This window comes from Mesoplodon bidens (genome assembly GCF_964165515.1).
Source record: "Mesoplodon bidens genome assembly, chromosome: 3".
Classification (NCBI taxonomy): Eukaryota; Metazoa; Chordata; class Mammalia; order Artiodactyla; family Ziphiidae; genus Mesoplodon; species Mesoplodon bidens.
In genome coordinates this window covers 152,029,043-152,043,535 of record NC_138178.1, presented here as the reverse complement: position 1 = coordinate 152,043,535, position 14,493 = coordinate 152,029,043, and positions in this window count along the sequence as shown.

The following is a 14,493-nucleotide window of genomic DNA, read 5'->3' as shown; positions in this document are numbered from 1 at the left end:
TGTTTTTTTTTTTTTTTTTCGCGGTACGCGGGCCTCTCACTGCTGTGGCCACTCCCCTTGCGGAGCGCAGGCTCCGGACGCACAGGCTCAGCGGCCATGGCTCACGGGCCCAGCCGCTCCGCGGCATGTGGGATCCTCCCGGACCGGGGCACGAACCTGCGTCCCCTGCATCGGCAGGCGGACTCTCAACCACTGCGCCACCAGGGAAGCCCGGTCCTTAGCTTTAATCATAGCTGCAGAGTCCCTTTTGCTATGTACGGTAACATAGTCACAGATTTCAGGGGGCCATTATTCTGCCTACCACAGTGTGATATGATCCTCATTTTATAGGTGACAAAACTGAAGCTTTGAGAGGCTAATAAGCTTGCCTAAATTCACACAACCAGTAAAGGATAGAGTCAGGCCCCAAATCCAGCTCTGCCTGACTCCCAAGCTTGTACACACTATCTCTAAGCTGTGCTCACCTATTCCTACCCCTTCCTTTCCTCTCACTACTACTGCAGTGAATGCTACTGGCTGCCGACCAGACAACCCCCTTCCTTTTTTTAATGGAGCCTTCCCCCTTATATTAGTCTACTAGGGCTGCCATAATAGAGTACCACAGACTGAGTGGCTGAAACAACAGACATTTATTTTCTCACAGTTCTGGAGGCTGGAAGTCCAAGATCAAGGTGCCAGCAGTATTGGTTTCTTCTGAGGCTTCTCTCCTTGGCTTGCAGGTGGCAACCCTCTTGCTGCTTCTTCATACCCCTAGTGGCTCTCTGCATGTCCCAATTTCCTCTTCTTATAAGGACACCAGTCAGATTGGCTTAGGACCCTACGCTAACAGCCTTATTTTAACTTAATCGCTTCTAAAGGCCCTACCTCCAAATACAGTCACATTCTGAGGTCCTGGGCTTAGGGCTTCAACTTATGAACTTGCGTGGAGACATAATTTAGCCCACAGCTCCCCAGTAATCCATGTGCTTGGAAAATGCTGGCCACACCCCCATCTCAAGGGTTGTTGAATCCCATTCCCTGTGCAGATGGTTTCAGGAGTGGGCGCATCACCCAACTATGAGCAAGGAGACATGCAGGGAGAATTGTTGGGGATGCCTTCTGAGACAAGTTTTTACTCTAGAGAGAATTGTAGGAAGACATCATGTCTCTTCCTTTTCTGGAAATTATTATGTCTAGATATGACATCTAGAATTGTTACAACCTTCTTGCTAACATCCCAAGGATGAAGCCAAAACTGAGGATAAAAGGGCAGAGAGAGGAAAAGAACCTGGACCTCAGGTAACAACCAACCCTGAAGGACCTATTCCAGAACTTACGTGTTCTGTTATGTGACATACCAAATGTCCATGTTTTTTTTTTTTTTCTTCTTCTTCTTTTTTTTTTTTTTGCGGTACGCGGGCCTCTCACTGCTGTGGCCTCTCCCGTTGCGGAGCGCAGGCTCCGGACGCGCAGGCCCAGCGGCCATGGCTCACGGGCCCAGCCGCTCCGCGGCATGTGGGATCCTCCCGGACCGGGGCACGAACCCGTGTCCCCTGCATCGGCAGGCGGACTCTCAACCACTGCGCCACCAGGGAAGCCCAAATGTCCATGTTTTTAAAGCAACTTTGGGTTGCTTGCAGCCAAGAGCATCCTAGCTTTTTACGTGCCCACCGTTCAGGCCACGCTCTGTATCCACTACCATCTTGTTGCCCGTCATTAGGACCAAAAGCTGCTGTACCGCTCAAGGCTGGCAAAAGCTGCAGCTCCTCTACTCATGTCCCTCTTGCATTCCCTTCACAGAATTGACAGTGCAATGTGCACCCAATCTTCTGCCCTGGCGTGCGCCAAAGTTGTTTCGCCACTGAGAGCTTAGACAATGCAAATCTTTGGAGTTCTGTGTGAAAGAGGCCCTACACGAGATGCAGGGCCTGTCTGGACAGGTAAGGAGGGGCTGAAGTAACCAAGCATAGGTGAGCTTACTTTGACATGGAAGGCACTGGAAGTAACAATAAGCAAGAAACCGGAGTGTTCAGAGGGCTGGGCCAAGACTGTTTAAGCTGCAGCTCGTTGGAGAGCATGTGGGGAAATGTGCTGTAAAGGCAGCTCGAACTGAATTATGAAGGGGCCAGAAAGGGAAATTAGTGTTTATGGGGCACCAATGTGCCAGAAACTGCCTCAGAAATGCATAGAAGGTCAAGTTAGATGATAATATAATAGTAGTTAATATATATTGAGTCCTCAGTAGGTGCCAGACACCATTCTAAATATTGACATGGATAAAACTAATAATCCTTACAGGACTATTCTTATTTCCATTTTACAGATGAGAAAACTAAGTCACAGAGAGGTTAAGTAGCTTGCCCAGGGCCACACACTGGTAAGCATGTAACCAGGCAGAGCCATGTCCTTAACCACTGAATTATATGCCCCTGAAATGAATAGCAGTGGGCTTCCCTGGTGGCGCAGTGGTTGAGAGTCCGCCTGCCGATGCAGGGGACACGGGTTCGTGCCCCGGTCCGGGAAGATCCCACATGCCGCGGAGCGGCTGGGCCCGTGAGCCATGGCCGCTGAGCCTGCGCATCCGGAGCCTGTGCTCCGCAACGGGAGAGGCCACAACAGTGAGAGGCCCGCGTATCGCCAAAAAAAAAAAAAAAAAAAAATGAATAGCAGTGCTTAGCACACTGCATGACACATAGCAATATGTACACATATACATGATATACATTAACTGTTAAACATATGTTGATTATACAGAGATTTGTACCTCTATTATATATTAATAAAATCACTCAGTTAATCCTCATAATAACCGTTTAATGAAAGTGCTTTGTCCTAACTTATACAGAAGAGGAAACTGAACTTTAGAGAAGTTAACTGGAATCACACAGCTGTTGTGTGAAATAATTGTGATCAGAACCAGGCATCTGATTTCAAAGGGTACTCTTTTCATTATACTCTCTCCTCCCCTTTTGGGAGGCATTTGGCAGGTATTGCCTGCACTGACATTCATTCAGCCAGTCAGGATATATTTAGTGAGTGCATACCAAATCCTAGATACTGAAGATACATCTGTGAACAAAATAGACAAAAGTCCCTGGCTTCAGTATTCTTCCCTTCTCGGGGGAGGAAGACAAACAATAAACAGATCCATATATGAACTGTCAGGTGGTGGAAGTGTTATGAAGAATAACAAAACAGGATAAGGGGAAAGGGATTGCTGGACTTGGGGGCTTGCTGCTATTTGTGATAGGTCCCTCTGACAAGGGCTCATCTGTGCAGATACCTCAAAGAAAGCAGGGAGTATGCCATCCAACCATCTCAGGGATGAACATTCCAGGCAGAGGGAACAGTTAGGGCAGGGGTCATGAGGTGGTATGTTAGTTTCCTAGTGCTACTATAACAAAGTACCCAAAACTGGGTGGCTTGAAACAGAAATTTATTCTCTTACAGTTCTGAAGGCTAAACGTCCAAAATCAAAGTGTTAGTAGGGTCCCTCCAAAAGACTCTAGGGAAGTATCCTTGCTTGTCTCCTACCTTCTTGTGTGGTTCTTGGCATTCCTTGGCTTGTAGATGCATCACTCCAATCTCATCCTCACAAGGCAGTCTTCCCTCAGTGTGTGGCTGTCACTATGTCTCTTCTCTTCTTGTGAGGACACTAGCTATTGGACTAGGGCCCACCCAAATCCAGTATGGCTTCATCTTAACTTGATTCCATCTGCAAAGATTCTATTTTTAAATAAGTTAGCTGGAGGTTAGGACTTGAACATATCTTTTTGGAGGACACATGAAAAATTGGAGTCCTTAATGGCATCATCTTATCACAGTCCTCCTGAGGGTCACAATTATTCATGTCCCTCCCACATGCAAAATATTCACACCCCATCCCAGGACACCCAAAAGTCTCATCCAACCATGGCACTGGGCTAGGAGTCTAAGATGTTGTGATCTACATTAGGACCAAATGCAGCTCCTTAAATGTGGCTCCTCTTGATCCAGAGATTTACTGATGAAAAGGACAATTTGGTCTGGCTGCGCTGGGGTGGTATGGTGGAGACAAGGGTTATTTAGAATATTTATATTTAATATGATTATTGATATGGTTAGTGTTTTAGTTTGCCAGGGCTGTCATAACAGACTGGGTGGCTTAAACAACAGAAATGTATTTTCTCACAATTCTGGAGACTTGAAGTCTAAGATCAAGGTGTCAGCAGGTTTGGTTTCTTCTGCGCCCTCTCTCCTTGGCTTGTAGTTGGCTGTCTTCCCTCTGTATCTTCACATTATCTTCCCTATGTGTGTGTCTGTGTCCCAAATTCCACTTCTTATAAGGACACCAGTTATATTGGATTAGGGCTCACACTAACAATCTCATTTTAACTTAATCACTTCTTTAAAGATCCTATTACCAAATATGGTCACATTCTGAGGTACTGGGAGTTAATACATCAACATATGAATCTGGGGGGATATAATCAGCCCATAACAGTTAGGTTTAAATCTATCATCAGCCCATAACAGTTAGGTTTAAATCTATCATCATGCTATATATTTTCTATTTGTCCCATCTATTCTTTGTTCTTTTTCCCACTTTTTCTTCCTTCTTTTGATTGAGTATTTTTTATTTCATTTTATGTCCTTAGTTAGCTTATTAGTTACACTTCTGTTTTATATTTTTAGTGTTTGCTTTAGAGTTTATAGTATACATCTTTAACTTATCTTAGTCTGACTTCAAGTAATAGTGTAACACTTATACCTAGTATAAAAAGCTTACAACAGTATCCCTTCATTTCCTCTCTCCTAGCCTTTGTGCTATTGTTGTCCCACATTGTACTACTAAACATGGCAGAAATCCCACAATACATTCTTATTTGTTTGCCTTAAGCAGACAATTATCATTTAAAGAGATTTATTTTTAATCAGAAAAAAAAATTATGATTTCACAAATACCACTTTCGGTGCTTTTCATTCCTTTGTGTAGATCCAGATTTTCATGTGGTATAATTTTGCTTCTGCCTAAATTATTTTCTTTAACATTTCTTGTAGTTCTGGTATGCTGTTGATGATTCCTTCAGGTTTGTCTGAAAAAAAATCTTTATATTATCTTAATTTTTGAAAGATATTTTGCTGGGTATAGAATCTTAGGTTGACGGTGCATTTCTTTTAGTACTTTTTAAAGATTTTGCTCCATTGTCTTCTGGCTCACATTATTTCTGAGATAAAGTCTCCTGTCACTCTTATCTTTTTATTTTTTCTTTATACAGGCCATGCCTTTATACTGTTGTTGCTGTTAAGACTTTCTCTTTATCACTAGTTTTAAGCAATTTGCCTATGATGTGTCCTAGTGTCATTTTTATCATGTTTCTTGTCCTTGGGATTCATTGAGCTTTTTGGTTCTGTGGGTTTATAATTTTCATTCAATTTGGAAAGGTTTTGGCTATTATTTTTTCAAATATTATTTTTCTCCTCTCACTTCCTCTCTACTTCTGGGACTCCAATTACACATATTTTAGATTGCCTTAAGTTGTTCTTTTGTTCTTTCTTTTTTTGTTGTTGCTGTCTTCTGGTTTTTTTTTTTTTTTCTGTTTTATCTTGGATAGTTTATATTACTGTGTCTTAAGAGTCATAATCTTTTCTTCTGTATTGTCTAATCTATTGTGAATCCCACGCAATATATTTTTTATCTCAGACATTGTATATTTATAGAAGTTACATTGGGGGCTTTAAAAAATTTCCATGACTTTCTTTAATATGCTCATGTTTTTCTCTACCTTGTTGAACATGAAATGTAGTTGTAAAAGCTGTTTAATATACTCATCTAATAGTTCTGTCATCTGTGTAATTCTGAGTCTGTTTCTACTAATTGGTTTTTCTTTACATTATGGTTGCTTCTTTGTGCCTGGTAAATTTTTTTATTGTTTTCCAGACATTTCTAATTTTACCTTGTTGGATACTGGAAAATTTTGTATTCCTTTAATTATTTAAGGTGGGAGAGTAAATACAGTCCCTATTACTCCATTAATGCCAGAAACAGAAGTCCCAGGCCCTGTATTACATTGAGAATATTTTACTGGCTTGGGAGACTAGAGATTATTTTTCAGTCCAGGAAGTTCTGGCCCCTTTATATCCCCTCTAAATTCTGTTGACAAACTAGTTGTTTCCTTTTTCAGTCCACCTTTTTCTCATAGTACCGTATAGTATTCAGCTAGTAAGAGCCAGCTGATCCTTTCAGGACTCTACCTGAAAATTACTCAAATCTATAAGTTGATTAAGTACTTTTTCTACTGTCCAGATTACCTCAGACAGCAGTTTTACTGATTGTTTAAGCATACATAATATGGGCTACCTTTTTGCCAACCTGCTATAGCAGTATCTTTATCATCTTTTCCAGCCTCTACTTCCTACTTGCTTTCCAATCCCAAAGCCAATGTTTGTATCTTAGGCTTGGGTTTTGATCGATTTTTTGTTTTTGGCAGCATCAAACTTCTAAGCACCAATCTGTGTATCAGTTATCTACTTCAGAATAATGCTGCATAACAAGCCACCCCAACACTGAGTTGTTAAAACAACATCCACTTGTTTATTTCTCACAGGTCCATAGGCTGACTGGAGAGCATTGCCCATCTGGGCTAGGACTGGCAGATCTCTGGGCTCGCTCACGTACCTGCAGTCAGCAAGGAGCTAGCTGCTCTAGTATATCTTTTTCTGGGACAAGTTGGCTATCTTCCACATGCCTCCAGCAGGCTGGCACAGTCATGTTATCATGACCAGAGTCCAGCCCTGGTATAGTCTCATGACTGTGGTAGTGTTCTGACAGGTACACACAGAAGTACACATTCTAAGATGGAAAAATGCAGCGATGACTCTGCTCGAATCAAGCTTGTAATTAACTGAGCCACTGGCTAAAGCTAGCAATGTGGCGAAGCCCAGAGTCAGCATGAAAAGGCACTAACAAAGCGTATACGTACAGGGAGGCATGAAAAACCAGGACAGTAATGCGATCAGTCTATCCTACCCTATGAAGTAGATATTAGTATTATTATCATTGTCCTCATTTAACAGATAGCAAATAGGTACAGAGAAGTTAAATAATTTGCCCAAGGTCTCAGCTCATGTGTGGTGGAATTTGTGTTTCTACCCAGGTAATTTGGCTGTGGAGTCCCTGTGCACAATGTTGTACTGCCCTCTGGGAACAAGCCCAGGGCATTATGAGAGCCTCTACCTCTCTCCCCATTTGGATAATGGGTCATCCAGCCTCCTCTTGGGGCCTTCCAGGGACAGATGGCACGCTCATCCCTCCCTAGCTCAGCCACTGGCCCCTGAGATCGGCCAGAAGCCACGGCTCTCCAAGGTCTGGCTACCAGCGGTCAATAGGGTTTGGACCCTACCGGTCCCTGTTTCCTGGCCTCCAGTGCCTATGGCCACACAGTGAAGTCTTTCAGGCATTAAAGGCAAGGAAGAGAGAAACAAAAGAAGGAATAAAGTCAAGAAATGTGCCATGAAGCTTCTTGCAGCGCAAAGCAGAGAAAGTCATTTCCAACTTCTTTCATCTCCTAGATGAAGCCACTAAATAAAAGGGCAGAGCGGCGAACACAAGGGCTTTTAATCTGTCTCATCTCCTTCATAATAACTGCAAATTTTCCCTGGGCCCCTGGGAGTGAGCCTCTTCCCTCCGCTCGGCCTTATCTCCCCCTCCACATTTCGCTGGCGCCCCGCCGCTCCCCGCGCGCGCTGCCCGGGCCATCCCGGCGAGGCCTGGGGGAGCCGCTGCTCCCCGCCTCATTGTTCAGGCGGCCCGGGGCTCGGAGGAGGGATGAAGGCCAGTCAAAGGGAAGCGGGCTCGCCGTGGCTTCATTAACGGCGGCCTTTCAGCGGCGCACATATCGGAGCGAGGCCTTTTCAGAGGCGCTAATTAGCAATTTGGATCCTTCCCCCCTCTGGAGAGGCGCCTTCAATCTAACAAGTGGGAACAGCGCTGCGCTCCCTTTTTTTCTTGCACTTGGTATTTATTGTTTTCCATTTCTCCCTCTCCTTCTCTTCCCCTCCCCACCCGCCGCATTGTCCTGCTCACCGCCACCAGATAAGGGCTGTGGGGTGGGGGGAGGGGTGTATGATTAATCACTCTTTTAATTCTCTGCTAATGATAACTTTCTCGCACTGAGAGAAGTTAATCTTTCTTGGATGTTGAGAGAAGCGGGAGAGTTGGGACAGGTGGGGCTGGGGTGAGTGAACACGGAAGGGCGGAGATGACAGAAGGGACTACTCTGCTCTAATCCCCTCTCCCTGACCCAAGGTCCCAACTTTCCGGCCTGACCAGTTAGTTGGCCGTACAACTTGATACTCTCATTCTTCTGGCCCCATCTGCCCAGCAGCAACCTTTCCCAACCTATAGAAAATTCAACTTTTACTCTTCAAAGGTCAGCTCGGATGCCACCTCCTCTGTGAAGCCAACCCTGATTGCCCTGTCCTGCCTGAATTTCCCTCCCTTCTCCTTCTGAAATCCCATAGCAGTCTGCACAACACCTTTATGTGCTGAATTCTGCCCATGCTGTTATGGTTGTTCACAACTAGAGTATAGAAACCACCAGTCTTTAAAATGTCTATATCCTCCATAGGATCAGTATGCAGTAAATGTTTGTTGAATGAATAGATCAACAAATTCCTGACTGCCACTAGAATGTAGGTTTGTTTTTGTTTTTGTGTGTTTTTTTTACTTCTTTCCCAAACATATAAATAGCACCTGCTACCTCCCAGGTACTATTCTAAGTAAATTACATTAAATTAAAATGTTATTAAATGACATTCAGTCATTTAATCCCTATACAACCCTATGAGGTAGATGTGATCCACATTTTACAGATGAGGAAACCAAGGCACAGAGAGGTTAAGTAACTTGTCTATGATCACAGAGCTGTTAAGCAGCAGAGCTGGGATTCAAACCTAGGCTGTCTGGCTCCAGAGTCCGTGTTCTTAAAACCACCTTGCTAGGATATGATCTTGGCTTCCATGGAGGCCCCTGCCTCTCTGCCTGTGCAGAAGGGATGGTAAAAGTGGCAAATGAGCAAGGCCTTCACCTGGAAAGCCCACACAACAGCCAGATTTAACACCTGGTGTTTGGCGTTTGGCCACTAAGTCAGCACTATCGGTAATGGCCTAAGCCCTGGGCCCCTGGACCATGACCATGCCCCCAGCTAACCTGATCTCCCTTCTCACCCCAGGCCCACTCCACTCACAGAGGCAACAGGAGCAAAATTCCCAACAAACTCTGGGTTCTGCTATTCTGAAGTGCGTGGAGTGGAGTGCCCCAGAGAGGGAGGGAGGGCAGGAGAGCCCCTGAAAATCCCCTCCGAATTATAAACATATCCTCTTTAAGTACATTTCTAAGGATAACATTTGTATTACTCTGTCCTGTGCCTGCAGATAGGGCCGTGCATATCTCCTCCATCTCCCCTCCTTTCTCTCCACTCTGCTGGGAGCGGTCCCTATCTGAAGCGACGCTGGCAATCCGCTTCCCAGCAATTGTTTCAATCGAGGGGAAAAATTAATTTCTGCCTATCGTTAATTGAGAGAATTGTGTGGAGGGCGAGGGAAGGGGAGGGGGGAGGAGAGGAAGGAAGAAGGTGGAGGGGAGCAATCGTGTTATTAACCGTGTCTCTTTCATAAGCAAATATTCTGATTGCCATCAGTGAGATGAGAGGCTCATTAATGCAGGAAGCAGAGAGGTGATTAGAGAACTTTCAAGAGCTATTGAGCGAAGTGTGAGGGAGGGTTGCAGCGCTCTGGAGGCCGAGGGAATTTGGGAAGGACTGGGCTGGGGGGAAAAGCCACTGGCCTTTAGATGGGCCTTCCTGCTCTTCTGCCCCGACTACTCACTTCCAAACAGTTCCCAAAGCCATCAGCTAGAGTTGGGGAAACTGCTAAACAGTGAGTGAAAACTTTGCAAAAGTCATACCTTCTCCAAAGACTTCATCCATCCTGATGCTAAACTGATAGTCTACAGGTGAGATTTTCTAGCCCCCTTACAAGTTTGTCTAATAGCACAAACTTAGGCCATTTTTAAATTATGTTATTGTCTTTACAAGATTGTCTCTACTCTCTGATTTGTCAGTCCCCACCAGTTCCTGTTTACTGGCCCCCTCCTGCCTCACTTGTTTGCACCCCTGCCTGGCCTGTGATAGCATTTGTGTACTACTGGAGGTTCTGGGGGTTGGGGATTGAGCGGGAGGGGCTGTTGAGAGGAGGTGGGCATGTGGGATGCTGGCAGGAGTAGATGCTATTCATGCCACCTCACTCCTCCTGGCCCATCTCTGATTTCAGCGATAGCTGTGCTGGTCAGGGCCCTGTGAACCCATCCCAACCAAACCCATCTCAAGAAGAAGCCTCACATTTCTCTCCAGTTTTCTGCCCTAGGGACTTCTCCAAGCAGAAGGTGCTCAGCAGTACCTATCACCCACGCACAAGCATGGTGGAGAAGTATGGGAGAGTTTAAATGTATATATGTGTATAACTGAGTCACTTTGCTGTACAGCAGAAATTAGCACAATATTGTAAATCAACTTCAAAAAATTAAAAAAAAAAAGAAGTACAGGAGAGTTTATACCCTTGGGGGCAACCCTTAGCCAATGGGGCACAGGGCCCTGTGAACAAATACCCCAGGCTTTCCAGAAGCACAATTCTGGAAGGCATTGTGTACCTGGCTCAGAGGGCCTGGTGGAGTCAAGCCCCACTGCCAGCCAAACAGCTCCCTCGTTAACTCGTGCTTTTATTGTCTTTTCCTCTTTATCACCCTCACTTTCTCCACCCCTCACTCCTGCTTCCTGATGTCATCTCTCAAACTATCTATGCCCAAGTCTGTTCAAGCTCTGCTTTCAGGGGAACACAAATGAAGACAGTGGCCAGGTGTGTCCCCAATACACAGGGCAGGAGATGGTCACCAGGGAGAAGTGGCAAGCACCACCAACAGCAATGGCTCCATGTGGCTCCGGGCAGCAGTGGTGTTAAAGACAAGGGCATGTGTGAGGCTAGAAGAGCCAAGACCAGGAGCCAGGGAAGACATGGAAGCTGTACGTTGTGCTCAGGTACTGAGACAAAGCCACATGGAGAGCCAGAGATGAGAACACCCAGAAACTGACACACTGTCTGCCTTGGTCAGGGAGAGCTTTGTATGCAGCCCTGTTGCAGCACAGCCCAATGGCCAGCTTCCCAGGTGGTGGCCAGCCACTGCACTGGGGCTCAGCGTGCTTCAGACACTGAATGGCCATCTCTAGGTGCTTCCAAACCCCTCCCAACCATCTCTTCCAAATGTGGACATGATAAAGTCCCCATGACAAATAGGAACCCTGCCCAGTCCATCATCACACTCAGGTCCTTTACCTCCCAGAATCAATCCCAATGCCTGGTTTCAAAGTAAGATGCTCCTGGGGCTTCCCTGGTAGCGCAGTGGTTGAGAGTCCGCCTGCCGATGCAGGGGACACGGGTTCATGTCCCGGCCCGGGAAGATCCCACATGCCGCGGAGCGGCTAGGCCCGTCAGCCATGGCCGCTGAGCCTGCGCGTCCAGAGCCTGTGCTCCGCAACAGGAGAGGCCACAACAGTGAGAAGCCCGCGTACCGCAAAAAAAAAAAAAAAAAAAAGTAAGATGCTCCCAGCCGAAGCACAAAGAGAGGCAGAGGCTGCCTCTGGCAAAGGAATCCCAGGGAGAGAAAGCCGATGCGGGCTCAAGGGATCCCAGGGAGAGAAAGCCGATGCGGGCTCAAGGGATAAGCAGCTGTGGTGGTTCTGTCCCCAACCCCACACATCCAAAGGACATTTGGATTCTCTTCCAGGAACCAAATGCTCCCTTCCATCAGATCCCGACCAAAAGTAGGAGAGCCACCAGCAAAGAGCCCAAGACCAAAAAGAGGCCAAAGAAAGAACTGGAAAGAAGAAAATAAAAGGGTGAAAAGGGAGAATAGGGAGAGGGAGAGGCACTTGGAGATTTTCAGAACAATCTCCATTCTCTACGGTGCTTTCTGTTTAAAAAAAAAAATGAAAAAGGAATGATGGAGAAGGGGAGAGAGTCAGACAAGTTTAATGATGTGTGTTCAAAGCTCAGATTGGAAAAATGACAGAGAAAAGCAGCCTGTTTCGGCACTAATAAATTGTTCTCTGCCGTAAGAGGCGCCTGTCGCAGCATTAATACAGGCCCCTAATACACGGGTCAGGGTTAAGTAATTCTCTCCGGCAACTTAAGCGAATAATGAAGCTGGCAGCGGCTGGTGGTGCGGTGGGAGAGATGGTCTATGCCGCCAGCACTTTGTCTTCATTTATTATACCAGCGGCGGCACGGACGGGAAGCCTCCGCAGAGGAGATATCGCTTCATTTCGGCAAGGTAATGAAAGCTGGGTTGGGGGGAGGATAAACCAATTTGCCGGCTGACACTGGAAGGAGTGATTTGCGGACTCAAGAAGGGGAGAGGAGGGCCCCTGCACAAGGAGCCACAAGGCTAAACCAAAGAGGGCCAAGGCCCTTCCAGCTGCGCAGGGACTGGGTAGAGGCACTGAGTGGGGAAAGTGTGCCGGGCTGGGGGAAGGTGGGGATAAAGTCCGGGGACCCAGGCCGGTGGGAACGTGGCTGGAAGGATCCACTAGGAGTGAGGGGAAGGAACAGAGAACAAGCTAAGGAAAAGAAAGGTCACAGACATAGTGGGCTGAGGCTTGGGGATGAGGCCTTGTAGGAAGAAAACAGACAGAAGCTGGAGGACAAGTAAAGGTCAAGGTCATCTGGCAGAAAAGCCGGATGGGGATTGCAGGGGGAAAGTATACGTTGGCTGATAACAAACTTGAACTATCTGGAGCTAAACTGTCTTTGAATGGAGAGTCTGAAGCTTCCCCAGAACACCCTGATGTTTGGTGATTGCTTCCTCTCTGGGCAGCACGGGCCAGTTTGGCCACATCAGAATCACCTCTGGCAGCTTGTCCTCAGTGATAGCCTCAGGCGGCAATCTGAATCTGGGGACAGAGGGTCTGAGGTTGTTGCTGAGGGAGATAAGTTGGGGGTGTGATCTAAAGCCTGGAGTATCTCTTCAGTCTGCTTGGGTCCAAGTCACAGCAGGACCCTCCTTCCCCCCTAGTTCTGTCTTAAAAGTGGGGGGAAACCCTCCCTTGGGTCAGGTGTTCAGGTGAATCTCCCTTGCAGTTGAGTACCTCCCTGTAGCAGTCTGGCCCAATTACAAGTTGCCATTCTTCTCTGCCACAGGGGAAGTAGGCAAGCAAGCAGGGCAGAACTGGTAAAGGGACCCAGTCCTGCCAGTCCTCACAGAATGTTGGTAACTGCATCTTGCATGTGCTTCAAGGTCACATCTGAGCCAGAAAAAACACCTATAGGAGCAGGCATAACCCCAGGGATCTAGAAAGGGTTATGTAACATTACCCTGTTATCTTCCCAGACACTATCAACTTTCCCTCTTCTTTTCAGCACCAAGACCTTTGGACAGCTCCAGCCAGAGGTTCGACTTACTTAAACAGGCTTTCTGCATTTTCAAGTTACCTAAGATCTATTCCTCCTCCCTCGCCCCAAGATTAAGGTGAGCAGATCTTCAGCAGTCAATAAATGGAGAAGAGTCTCAACTTCCCCATCCTCCCCTTGCCAACATGCACGCCTCTCCCTCTTGCCCTACACCCAATCCTCCCACTCACACACTCCCAAGTAATGCTGCCACTTTTCTCCCCCTGATGTGGGTTAAGGATTTCCAATAAGGACCAAGTATTTGAAGCTTAACACTGCAGTCTCTGGAGGAGCCAGGCCAATTTCACACTAATCTAACCCATGAAGGGAGAGAGCAGCGGAAGCAAAAATTACATCAAAGAGAAGTTAATGCTGAGAAGCAGGAGACATAAAAAGGAGCTGCTTTCAGTTTCAAATGACTACACCAATCTGGATTAAGAGATCAGCCTGCCAAATGCCTGTATCACCATTTCTGTGCCCGGGCACCAGGCAGAACGAAGCCTTGTCCTCAGGCACCTCTCTGAATGGGAGTCAGGGGAGAAAATAAAGCTTCCAACCTAACTCCACATTCAGTGACATAGGACATGCCCTGCACTAGGTGCTTTTGAGACAAAAAAAAGTTAAAGAGATACAAGAAAAAAGACTAGAAGGAAGCACACACTACGATATATAAAATAGATCATCAACAAGGACCTATTGTAGAGCACAAGGAACTCTACGCAATACTCCGTAATAATCTTTAGTGGAAAAGAACCTGAAAAAGAACAGATACATGTATATATACAATTGAATCGCTTTGCTGTACACCTGAAACTAACACAACATTGTAGATCAACTATACTCCGATATAAAATAAAATTTTTTAAAAAGACTAGAAGGAAGCATATCAAAATGCTAGCTTTGTCTTTAGGTGATATTTTTCCCCTCTCTATTGCTCCACATGCTCTGTAATGAAGTTATATTATTTTCATAGTGACAGAAATAAAATAGATGTTTAAACAGCAGTGGAGACCCAGTGTTCTTCTCTCCATCTGG